The 12,850-nt window shown below is 36.9% G+C and overlaps 1 protein-coding gene across 11 annotated transcripts in view; it reads right to left on the bottom strand.

Annotated features, from left to right (window-relative positions):
- Positions 1–12,850, bottom strand: part of TCF12 (transcription factor 12) — a 390,676-nt gene that overhangs the window by 274,070 nt on the left and 103,756 nt on the right. The gene's annotated exons all lie outside the window — the stretch shown is intronic.

Genomic DNA, 12,850 nt, shown 5'->3' with positions numbered 1-12,850 from the left:
CAGAGGCACCACTGCCAATACTGCATATGCAGCAGGTGGTCTTCAAACCAGATGCGTATTTCCTGTGTGTTCTATGACTTCTGGTTCTTTCACTCAACACCCAACATGCCTAGTCCATCTTTTCCAGTCAGTCACATCCTGGGCTCCAACGTATAAATTCATTATTGCATGCATTGTGCATAACTGTTCCAAAGGATCTTACTTCGTGTACATGTATGTCAGAATATAGTGTACATTGCCATATAATGTAAAAAGACCATGCAACCAACTAAGTGTCATATCAACTAAAATACCAAATAAAATTTGAACAGTGACTTTTTTTTTGGAAAAAAAAACAAAACAAAACAAAAAACAAACAAACAAAAAACTTCCCCAATAACGTAAACATGACATTTAATGCCTCTAAACATCGAGAGAAAGGAAAAGCCTCAATATCCTAAAAGACAAGAAAAACCGGGTGGTGGGATTATGACATTGGGGAGGGCATGTGCTACGGGGAGTGCTGTGAAGTGTGTAAACCTGGTGATTCACAGACCTATACCCCTGGGGCTAGTAATACATTATATGTTTATAAAAAAAAATTTAAAATTTTAAAAAAAAAAAAAGACAAGAAAAACCACCTAGCACTCTGCAGATTATTCCATTCTCATCTGTTGGCCGGGAAACAGCAACCTGTTCTCCTTTCAATTCAGAAATCCTGTAAAATCAGTATATTACTATTTCCTTCTACTAACCCCATGGTCTGACAAGATAGGATCCATCTAAGGAAATATAATCACCAGAATCTAAGATAAGGAAGAAAGGAAGGAAGGAAGGAAGGGAGGAAGGAAGGGAGGATGGATGGATTATAACTACTCAGAATTACATTTTTACCATTATAGGCCAACCCTGAAAAATAAATAGAGTACACTAAATGTTAAGTTCACATGTGCTAGGTTTTAGTCAATGCAATAGTCATATATAAAGACCAAAAACGTCACTTATTTGCAAAGAACAAGACTTATAACCTGGTTCCTATCCTATATAAACATGTTTTTCTGCTACATATTCTGAGGCATAGATCTTATTGTGAACAGCATTCCCAAACCGTCTCTTCATGGTGGCTGAGAATCCTAACCTAACCTATACACTAAGCCACTGTTAATGCCAATTTCCTGTTCCTTCACTCCTGTCATCTACTATACTCAGGACCTTACCCCTGTCTTCTATTTTCACTATGACACTCTAGCCTCAGCATGGCCCTCAAATCTAGAAACACTTTAAAGGTTCTGCCTCAGCTCTTAGTCCCAAGTGCTCTATGTACTCACATTCTGCCCAATAGCCAACAAAAATGCTAAGCTTTCTGTGTTTGAAATCTTAAGTTTTCTTTCAAAAAAACTGAAATTTTGTTAGCATGAATCTATAATTTTGTTCTACATGGGACATAAAAGCAGCAGAAAAGATAATCTAATTAAGAGAAAGAGATTAAAGAGAATACATGGTGAAAGAAGTAAATGTGAAATGAGCATAACATACATGAAGTCTAAAAAAATGAAAGGTGCTATGTGTCTTACCTCCCCCATCCACCTCACATAATACAAAACTTAATGATTATCCTTAATTTCAAAACTGACAGATTGCTCCTGTTGATTCTGAAGCTCTTCACAAGGACAGCCATACCACCCTCTGTTTCTTATCCACACTTACTCATCCCTCTTCCATGAAGTCTTCCCTGATTAACTAGAAGAGAGCTTAGCATTGTTCCACCTACACACAGTCTCAAAATTCTTCCATGTCGGCCACCTGAAATAACATGCTTTCCTAACTGCCCATATAGAAAAATAAACCACTTAATCTATTTACTTAATTGAGCACATTTCCCAAGTGATCTTATTCAGCTAGCCAGCTATTCAGTTTTGGTCAGGTCATAATGGTTCTGTGTTGCTTGTCTACTTAAGATTCTTTGAATCTCAAACTTAATGTTTGAGGCAAAATATAATCTATGGAAATTATGCAGCAAGTTAAATAAAATAGATTTCTCCCTCACTACTTTTACATTTTTTTCAAAAGGAAAAAAAAGCACCTTTTAAAAAGACTTCCTGGGGAGCCTGGGTGGCCCAGTCATTAAACCTCTGCCTGTCTGGGGCTCAGATCATGATCCCAGGGTCACCGCATCAGGCTCTCTAGTAGGCAGGGAGTCTGCTTCTCCCTCCCCCACTCCCCCTGCTTGTGTTCCCTCTTTCGCTGTGTCTCTGTCAAATAAAATATTTTAAAGAATTAAAATTAAAATTAAAAAAGACTTCCCTACCAATATGTGTGAAACTTTGCCATGTAAGGTATTACTTCCCCAAATTCACACCTGAAGAAATATAAACACAAGGTTTACAACACAAAGAATTCTCTGGAAGAGGACCTCAAGATGCATTCAATATATTTGCCTCTGCTCCTACCCCAATTCTCCACAGGTTCGCCACTTATCTCCTGACCACAATATGTATGTAACGTTTGGCTACATAAAGAGAATACATGTCCTAGATTTTCTAGGACAATCTCTATCTCATTTACCCTTTTTCCCTCCATACGCATTTCATAAGTATAATGAAATGTGATTGAACTGTTACAAATTTTTAAGACTTTGTGAATACAAAGGTCTAATGAAAGGAATTAAATGACACGGATTAGTTGTACAAAACACATGGTCACTACATTTATAAATAAAGGCAGTGAGCAAAATACATCTGAAACATCTTTAATACTGCCCACTAAAAACTTGTATTTGGTCAATGCTGGCAACCACAATATTAGAACTTGGCCTTCTTTCTCTTAGATGGATTTCTAAAATACAAGTTGCTACCAGGCTAACTCCTCCCCTTCTTAGCAGGATACCAAATTTCCAAACAGTTTGGTCTTGATTTCCTTACTAAACGCTCATTAAAATACAGTTGACCCTTGAGATCATTGAATAATGAAGGGACAGAAGACACCTAGAGCAGTCAAAACTTTGCGTATAACTTTTGACTCCCCCGACACTTAACTACTAATAGTCTGTTTACTGGAAGCCTTACCAGTAACATGAATCGTGGATTGACACATATATCATATGTTTTATGTATTTATATACTGTATTCTTACAATAACGTAAGCTGTAAGAAAAAATGTTAAGAAAATCATAAAGAAGAGAAAATACATTTACAGTACTGTAACATATTTATTGAAAAAAATCCTCATAAGTGGACCTCCTGCATAGTTCAAATCCATGTTGTTCAACGGTCAACTGTAAAGTAAATTTACTTCTCTCCTACAAGTCAGCATAGGCCTTCCACCTCATGTAAGGCTTCTATTCTCATACTTGAGCACAGAGGGTCCTCCTTAACTGAAAGATTTAGTAGTTAAGTGAAGCTCATCAATATCAAAAGCATTACCTTTGTTGTTGCTATTGTAATACAGTCTTTTCTGTTTTCTCTGGTTTTTGTTGTGTTTTACTTTATTTTCCGATGACTACGCTTTGACTGGCTTTCAAATATCTTTGGACTCAAATGCAAAACTTAACAGCAATACCCCGGCCTCTTACTAGGTAATCCTTATACTCCCTGGAGTTTAGAGGCTTGCCAAATTAATCTGGTGTCCCTTGCTTTCTCTTCCAGATAGTATTTACTGACAACCCCTTATCCTGGATGAAGAAGGAAATAGTGTTTCATGTATATTTAAATTCAAGAACATAATGTGGTGTCTCAGACTCACTGGGCAGAGTTCAGTCCAAGGGATGATGTGAAAATCTGCAGAACAAGTACAATCTTCAAGTAATAAATCTAGACCTCACGATTCCTGAAGTTGTTTCCAGTTTTTTTGTTTTTTGTTTTTTTTACTATTATCAACAATCCTGCTTTGAGCATCTCTGTACATCTATCTTGATACACTTCTGCAAACATATTTAAAGGAAATAATGGGGTAGAGTGCTACAGAAGGGCTCTAGAAGTTTTTCTTAAAAGGACAAGTAATCATTTTTGACTTCATGATCTATACAGTCTTTCAACTACCCAACTTTGCCTTGTAGTGCAAAAGTAGTCATAGATAGACAATATAAATATAGATGTGCGGGACTGTATTACAATAAAACTTTATTTACAAAAAAAACAGGCAGTGAGCCCGATTTGGTCCCAAGAGTGAGGGTAGTAGTTTATGTCCTTACTACAGGTAATATACCTTTAAATGGCAGTACCAGGCTGAAAGTTATATGCATTTGACATTTTTATTACTATTCAAATGGATCATTTTTAACATAGAGATATGGGGCCCCCAAATGGACACTCCAAAGACAGCACTCCTTATCTCAGTGTCAAGAACTGTGAAGGGTCTGAGATTAGGCCTTACTCCTAAGCTAACAAGGTAAACCCTTCAGTTTTGTAGATGAAGGCAGAACACATGAGACTCCTGAGTCAGAGATAAACTACTCTATTAGTCATATCATAGCAAGCAGCATGAGCATCAGTGCCTTTGCATCAGTCCCCCTTACCCCACATCCCAAGGCAGCAAATAAATGAGACCAAATGGATGTGTGCACAGTGAGTTTACGGGAGAGAAAACCTTTGTTTAGGGAGCCCAATCTTTTGTAGTGCACAGTAAGCATGGCTGACCTTTGTCTAGAGAGACATTATACTGAATAGTAAAACATATCTGACCTTTGCCCTAGAAAAAGACACTATGTCTATTTCCCAAGACTGTTTACTATATAAGCATCCTTGAAAGGACAGTCCAAAACAAAGTCAATCAGTGCCTCTGCTTGCAAAACATGCGGAAATATAAGCGGCCTGTGGAAAATTACCTCCAGTACCATGTATCCTTTGTTTCTACATTGTCAGGACTCCTAGCAAATTTTTCCAAAGCATTCCACTCTATTGACCAAGCTGATTAATCTGACAAAGGGAGGACCAAATCTATTTAATTTGTCTTACCCATCATGTAATGAAAGTTACCACTATAAACAGGATTCCAAAGCAACAAGATAAGGCCAACCTAGAGTATTAAATCCACCATGTCCTCCAGGGTCCTGGGCCAAAACAGTTGAACAAGTCCCATAAATCCAAGTGGCTTTCTCCTTATGTATATGAACTGACCTTTCCACTTAGATGGAAGCACTAATCCAGGTATAGGAAACATGTATTAGCAATTAGACTCTGCCCGGCCCGCAAGGAAATCTAAGGCAATTCTATCATCCATAACAACCCTGGCCAGTTGAGGCTGACTTAAATACCTTCTAGAGCCATGGTGGTATTATTGATCACTTCAGCTAAAGTTGGGGACAAATTTCATAATACCTATCCTTACAGGATGATTCCATCGCAAGGATAACTGCCTGCAGAGTTCATGTAAATAATGAATTAGTCATCCTTCCAAGAAATTCCCCCATGTGTTCAAGATTAGCCTCATTTTGGAGAAATCTCTATAATAATTTAAAAACAACATAATGTTTCATTAAATACATAAAGGTTTCTTACAACTCACCTTATAGTACAAGTCACTGTGTTTTTGGTAAGGAGGGGAGTTGATGCCTTGCTTTCATAAAAGAAGCCCGATGCCAGGAGTGTTGCTTAACAATTGTTAGAGATCCACAAATAGGACCTAAGTCACAAGCTAACGGTGGACCAAATGTGGCCTTTTAACAGGCTGGTCTGCTTTAGGATTCCCAGTTTAGTTTGAACTGTGAAAAGACTGCCTAAGAAGTCAGGCCAAACTATCCTGTTTGTCCAAACATCAGCCAGCTGGCATTTGGCCACTTCTATGACATGACTGAACAATGGCTACCGGAATGGGTGCAGGGAAGGCATGTGGTTTTGACAGGTGTTTTGTGTGGGAGGTAGAGAAATTAGGGTCATCCTCTGCTGTTTTCTTTAGACTTCTCAATAAAGTTAAGAGGAATGACAAACCATGATCAGAGCTATCTGGAGGTGGACAGCATACCCAGCACTCAGTTAAATGTAAGGCACCAGGAGCAGTTTGGGGGAGCTGCACCAGAAGTTTTCATTCCTGAGGAAGGCTCTCGGGGTGATTTTGAAAAACAAAGTTCATGAATGGTTTCTCCTCGGCCCCTACTTCCCACAGCTTAAGATATTACCTACCTAGAACCCAGGGAAAACTGGTATGTCTCATTCCAGTAGCCATAAATTCAATCTTTATCTAATAATTTCCTCCCCAGACCCAGACTCTTCATCTGGAAAAGTCAAATGCAAAAGAAACAAGGGCTTTCTAAAAATAAAAATTCTAGAGAACCATTATACACCCCTTTATTCTGACTCCCACCAGCCATCGTAGGGAGATTTGATCACTATATTTGACCAAATGGTCATTATTCCTATAACCTAAGATTCTAGAATACAACAAAAGAACCTAGGTGGCTGAATGAGAATTAGGTTTGAATCCCCTACAACTGTTTCTTAAGGTAGGTTGTCACCTAAAGGGTGTACCAACTAGGCTGCCCTATAGCTACTTTTAGGTTATTAAAAAAAAAAAAAAAGACCTATGATACCCAGTGATTTTCAAGATGGGTAACATCTGTATAACTCCCTATACCTTTTATCCTGATCATTATTCAGAAAGCAGCCAAAAGGAGAAGATGCCTTTCTGGATCTATCTCCATTCAATGACCAAATCACTTACAAAAATGTGTGAACCAGGAGGAAGTGAGGGAAGGTTAGAAACTTTCTAAGTCAACTTTCAGACAATTTCAACACAAAACAATACCGGATGACCATAGATGACTGGCCATGTGAAAGGTCCACTGAATACCTTAACTCTCAGCCAACTGTTGAGTGGCTTTGAGAAATAAAGGTGTATCATTGGTAAGATACACATGGTCTGGGGCGCCTGGGTGGTTCAGTGGGTTGGAGCCTCTGCCTTCGGCTTAGGACATGATCCCATGGTCCTGGGATCTAGCCCCACGTCGGGATCTCTGCTCAGAGGGGAGCCTGCTTCCCCTTCTCTCTCTGCCGGTCTCTGCCTACTTGTGATCTCTGTTTGTCAAATAGATAAATAAAAATCTTTAAAAAAAAAAAAAAAAAAGATGCACACGGTCTGAGAGCTGAACACATGCCATAGATTAGTTTCAAGAGCCACAATGGTACAGTCAGAATTGGCTGATCAGACTGGTACGACAACACTGTAATCTGAAAAAGTGTCAACAGCAGTGAGGCACTACCAACAGCTCCAAGAAAAGGTCAAAGGCTTAATGCCAAAAAGAACAGGCCTCTATCACTGCAAGAAAACAGGGTCAATTTCTGGAATGAGTCACTGCCTGGTATACAGCAGTGGCCTCTGCATTAGAGACATAAGAGTACTCTCACTTTGTGCCCAACACTAGCATCTCACACCTAACCAGTTTTCAAGAGATGGTATCAACTTTGCTAAGCCGTTTAGATTCCACTGAATGCATTCAAAAGAACAATATAACCACTTTATTTCTAAATGTCAATACCAAACACCCAGGTTAAATCCTTTGCAATTACTAAACTTATAATTAAAAAGTTTAGATGTCAACTTGAAAATGTACCAAGAATTTCTTCAGATTTAAAAAAAAAAGTCTAAAGAATTTCTCTATATTATGGTATTTTCTCTATACTATGGTTGAAACCCTATAATTTCATTACTTCACACATGGTTCTTGATAAAACTCAGGACTGTACAAATGCTTCAACTTGCTGAAAATGCCTAGTTGTTAAGCCCATTTTCTTGCTGCAAAGTTCTATTTTCTCCCAAAGTCTATGACAGTGTCTGGTACATAGTAGGCACTTAAACTCACTGAATAAATTAAAATCAAAAGCCATTTTTTTTTAAAATTCTCTCTTTCTTTTTTTTTTTTTTTTAAAGATTTTATTTATTTATTTGACAGACAGAGATCACAAGTAGGCAGAGAGACAGGCAGAGAGAGAGGAAGGGAAGCAGGCTCCCTGCTGAGCAGAGAGCCTGATGTGGGGCTCGATCCCGGACCCTGGGATCATGACCTGAGCCGAAGGCAGAGGCTTTAACCCGCTGAGCCACCCAGGCGCCCCTCTCTCTGACTTTCTAATACACTCCTTCCCTACCTGACACAAGGCAGATTAAATGCCTCAAGACAACCGGGAGAAGATGTTGTGTATGGAAATACAAAAGAGAAAAACACATTATCTTTCTTTTTACTCATAATTTTATTCAGTTTAACAAAGAAAACAAATCTGTAGCATCTTATATAGAATGATCTCAAAGAATTTTTTAACATTTATTCTTAAAAAACGGAATCCTTGTGCACTGTTGATAGGAATGTAAATTGGTATAACCACTATGGAAAACAATATGGAGATTCCTCAAAAAATTAGAAATACCATAACATTCTATTCCTTTACTAAGGAGTAAAGAAAACAAAAGCACTAATTTGAAAAGATATATGCACTCCTATGTTTACTGTAACATTATTTACAATAGCCAAGATGTGGAAACAACGCAAGTGTTCATCAAAAGATGAATGGATAAAGATGTGGTAATATATACAATGGAATATTACTCAGTCATAAAAAAGATGAGATCTTACCCGCTGCAACAACATGGATGGATGTAGAGGGATTATGCTAAGTGAAGTCAGTCAAAAGACAAATACAATATGATTTCACTTATATATGGAATCTAAAAGCAACAACAACAAAAAAACAAAAATGGACCCCAAAATACAGAAAATAAACTGGTAGTTGACAGAGGGGGAGTTAGTGGGGGTGGGCAAAATAGGGGAAGGGGAGTGGGAAATACAGGCTTCCAGTTATGGAATGAATGCTACTTGGGAAGGATGAAAGGTAAAACAAAGGAAACACAGTCAATGGTATTTAATAGTATTGTATGGTGGCAACACTTATGGTGAACATAACATAACATATAGCATTGTTGAATCACCATGTTGTATACATGGAACTAATGCAATATTGTGTGCCAACTACTTCAATAAAAATTTTTAATAAATAATCTTTAATCCTAAATTTAAAAAGGATACTCTAAGAATACTTAAAGGTTCTCAGTAATTCTTCAAATCAGTTAAAGTAAGCCAAGCCCCTTGCCCTTGCTCAGAGGAGAGAAAAGTGATATAACTTACCACAGAGGCACAAAGACAACTATAAAGAAAAATAAGCAAAAAAAGAAACCACACCAGATTCAACAAAATTTTCCTGTAGAGAATACTGCTTGCCACCAAACCCCTCTTAATAAAGAGCTCACTGGGGACGCCTGGGTGGCTCAGTTGGTTAAGCAGCTGCCTTTGGCTCAGGTCATGATCCCAGCGTCCTGGGATCGAGTCCCACATCGGGCTCCTTGCTCATCAGGGAGCCTGCTTCTCCCTCTGCCTCTGCCTGCCATTCTGTCTGCCTGTGCTTGCTCTCTCCCCCTCTCTCTCTCGGACAAATAAATAAATAAAATCCTAAAAAAAATAAAAATAAAAATAAAGAGCTCACTGCCTCAGCTGCTGTGTCTGAGCTATACAGAGCAGTTTTGCCCAAGCTCGCCCTGCCCCACCCCCCGCTTCCTAGGCAGCCCCTATCCAATGACATCCATGCAAAGCTATGAAGGCCTGCAATCGTAGCCCAACTCAGGACAACTCTAAAGGGACAATCTATCTACTGAATTTATAGTACAGTAGGTCAAAAATGTCACTGGGCCTGAATCACAATTCAATTTTATCATATACCAAATTCTGCTTCCTTCCTTTCCTTTTCAGATATTGATCCCGAGAACATTCTACGAACATCCTGTAAGCTAAGCTCTATCTCACGCTTCCCATGGAATCTGCAATAATTCCCAAGAGCAATACTTACATTTACAGAGCACACAAGCCTTTAATAGTTTCTACTCATATATTCTAATAGAGAAACAACACTGTAAAAGAAAATACCATCACTTTTTCTGTGATAGTTCTAACTGAACCAAAATATTTTCCTTAAAAAAAAAAAAAATCAATATACTGAAAGTTATGAACATGTTAAAGACCTCAGTTTTTATACCTATTAGCACTGTTTTCCAGGCTGGGACAATATTTCTTTCCTTCTAAACCCAAGTAACAGTCATTGAACATATTAATTTAGTATATTAAACATTAGGTTATTAACATGGTCTTATGTTTTATGTGATTTTCATATTTCAATTTCTAATCATAACAGAAATTCCCCATTTAGATATTCTGTTTCCTCCACACAAATTAAAATTCAAATCTGCCTGTTAAGATCCCTTAAGAGGAAGAAAATACTTTACTGAAATGTAACAGCAAAAAGCAAACATTCAGAAATGATTTAGTCATATTAGTAAAAGTATCATTTCATACAAATCTCATTACAAGAAGCAAAGTTAGAATATGAATTAATTACATGGAGAAATGTAGGAAAACACTTCCTAGGTCTACTTTCATAGCTGGCTCTCAAAATGTAATTTATTCTCTTAGAAGTCCTTGAAATCATAAAAGTCTTTAAAAATTGATAGAAAGTCTTTAGACTCTATAAATATCTGAACTGAAAATTAGTTTTTGCCAACACAAGCAATAGAGAATGCGGATGACAGGAGAAAGGGAGAGCATTCTTTAGTAAAAGACAGTTGGTTTGTTTAATATTTAATCATTCCAAAAACTTAAAATGACTACTATGGTTAACAAAACTTTTATTAACCATTTTATACAATGTCTATATGCTGGTATCAAGGTAAGTCCAACAAAAAGCTAGCACAAACTCAAAGATCATCTCCCTTTACCTAAAGAAGGATCCTAGGAATTTTTCTGACACCCAAAACTTAAAAAAACACCAGCTCATGGCTCTTCGTGTCCAGTTCTTAGACCTACAACATTATGACTAAATAAAAATGCAGCCACATGAACTACCAGAAATTCTGTTTTAAGGAATCAAGAACATCTGATGACTCATCCAGAAGAATGCTTAATAACCATCTTCCAAAATTAAGAGGGTCTCCAAACTTTTTCCAGAACAGCTCTATCCACACACCCTAATATCCAAGTGGATCTCCCTTGCCCAGGGGCTGTTTTTAGATAATCAACAAATCAGACAATAACTATTTTCCTTACTTTTGCTTCAAAAATAGAGGGAAAAAAAAAAACCCTTTCCTTATAAATAAGATCAGCTTTGACCAACTATGAGTTAAAAACTCTCCAAATGAAAGTTAACTGATTCTCCTGTGTTGCTTCTTCTTGTTCTTCTTGTCAGGGTTAAGATAGACTTGCTTTAAAATTTTATTCTTATAAAGAATTTGCTGAAGAATTTTCATTTTTTTACTAAAAGTTAAGTTATACATCTTGCATTTAAGGTCAGAGTTTACCAACTACGCTGTCTCACATAAGCCCATCAGCAAATGAAATGCATGTTACCAATGTTCTCTATTTGGGTCCATGTTTTACACTTCTTATCTTTCCTGGCCTTCACTGACTGTCAAGGAGTTTTGGGGTGTGCGTGGGGGAAACAGGAAGAAAGCAGGCAAGAGGAACAATTAAGTAAAACAGATACTGCATGCAAAGGTAAATAAAATCAGATACACAAAGAAATCAGAACTTATCATAACCTTACAGTCCAATAAAGGTGATACTAATATGTCTAATAAAGTATCAAAAGTTTGGTAAAAGGTCTAATAGTAAGATTATGTTAAGAAGCCTTTAAAGGGCAGAGGACATTTTACCGGGAAAATAAAAACCTTAAGAGTGATATTTAGCTTCTTTAAAATACTCAAAGGACTATTATATAGAAGAGGAAATAAATTCACTTCATTTTGCCACAAGAGCAGAAATGAGATCCATGGGAAGAAGTTGTAAGGAGGCTGTCAAAGCCAGTATTTCCCCAAGTTTATTCCATAGACCACTGACTGACCCACCAAGTAACCTCTCAAAAAGAATTCCATTTTCACATAAATTTGGGAAACATATGCAATGTGTTTATACAGTATATACAATTTGAGTACCTCTGGGAGATGAAAATGTACATGAGTACTAAAAAGTCCTATACTAAGAAAGTCTATTTAACTTTTTAAAATCAGTATTCTCCAAATTTTTACCATGAGTGTTGTTGTATTTACACCTATTTTTATTTAAGTAACCCCTAAAAATATTGAGAAGTATCAATGTAATAACGCTTTTCTAAGGATAATACACTGATCATAAGTCCTTAGAAACTAGATGAATTTCCTAAAGAATAATAAACAGATATTCACATTATCTGGCTGGAATCTATCTTATAGACACAAAGTTTTAAGCACAAAATGTTTTTAATGAACAGAAGAAAAATAGTTCCATAAAAGAGACATACGGTATAGCTAATACTTTTAAGAATTAGAATGAATTTCTAAATTTCCTGAAAAGTTAGAGAATTGAGTATAAACTCACAAGTAAAAAAAAAAAAAAAGAATAAATGAGCCACACAAAATATGAATTAATGTTATGTTCCACGTTTAGGTTTTAGTTGAATATTTAATCCTCAATATTCTGAGAAGGGGATGAAAACACTATGTAATTTTTCACATGAAGTCAGAATATTAGTTTATTATAACCTAGGAGTGAGAATCAATCTTAATATAAATTTTATCACTGACAACAAAAGCTATATTCCTCATTGAAAGTCAACAGCCCATATCCTCCTCAAAATACTGGGAGACTGATGCCTTACCACATGAGGAGCCAGAGACAACAAGCTTTCAAGAAAGGGAAAAGTTCCATTTAATTTTAAGTTTGCCTGTGAGACCAAGTAAAGAGAAAGCTAAAAGCACAGAAGAGAAAAATAACATTATTTAGCTCCCATTCTCATTCTGCACAGGTACCCAAGGATCATTAGATTCCATTGAACCTCATTATTCACAGGTTCTGTATATGCAAATTTGTCTA

The sequence above is a fragment of the Lutra lutra genome, chromosome 7 (assembly GCF_902655055.1).
Source record: "Lutra lutra chromosome 7, mLutLut1.2, whole genome shotgun sequence".
Taxonomy (NCBI): Eukaryota; Metazoa; Chordata; class Mammalia; order Carnivora; family Mustelidae; genus Lutra; species Lutra lutra.
This window is presented reverse-complemented; position numbering and strand designations above follow the sequence as displayed.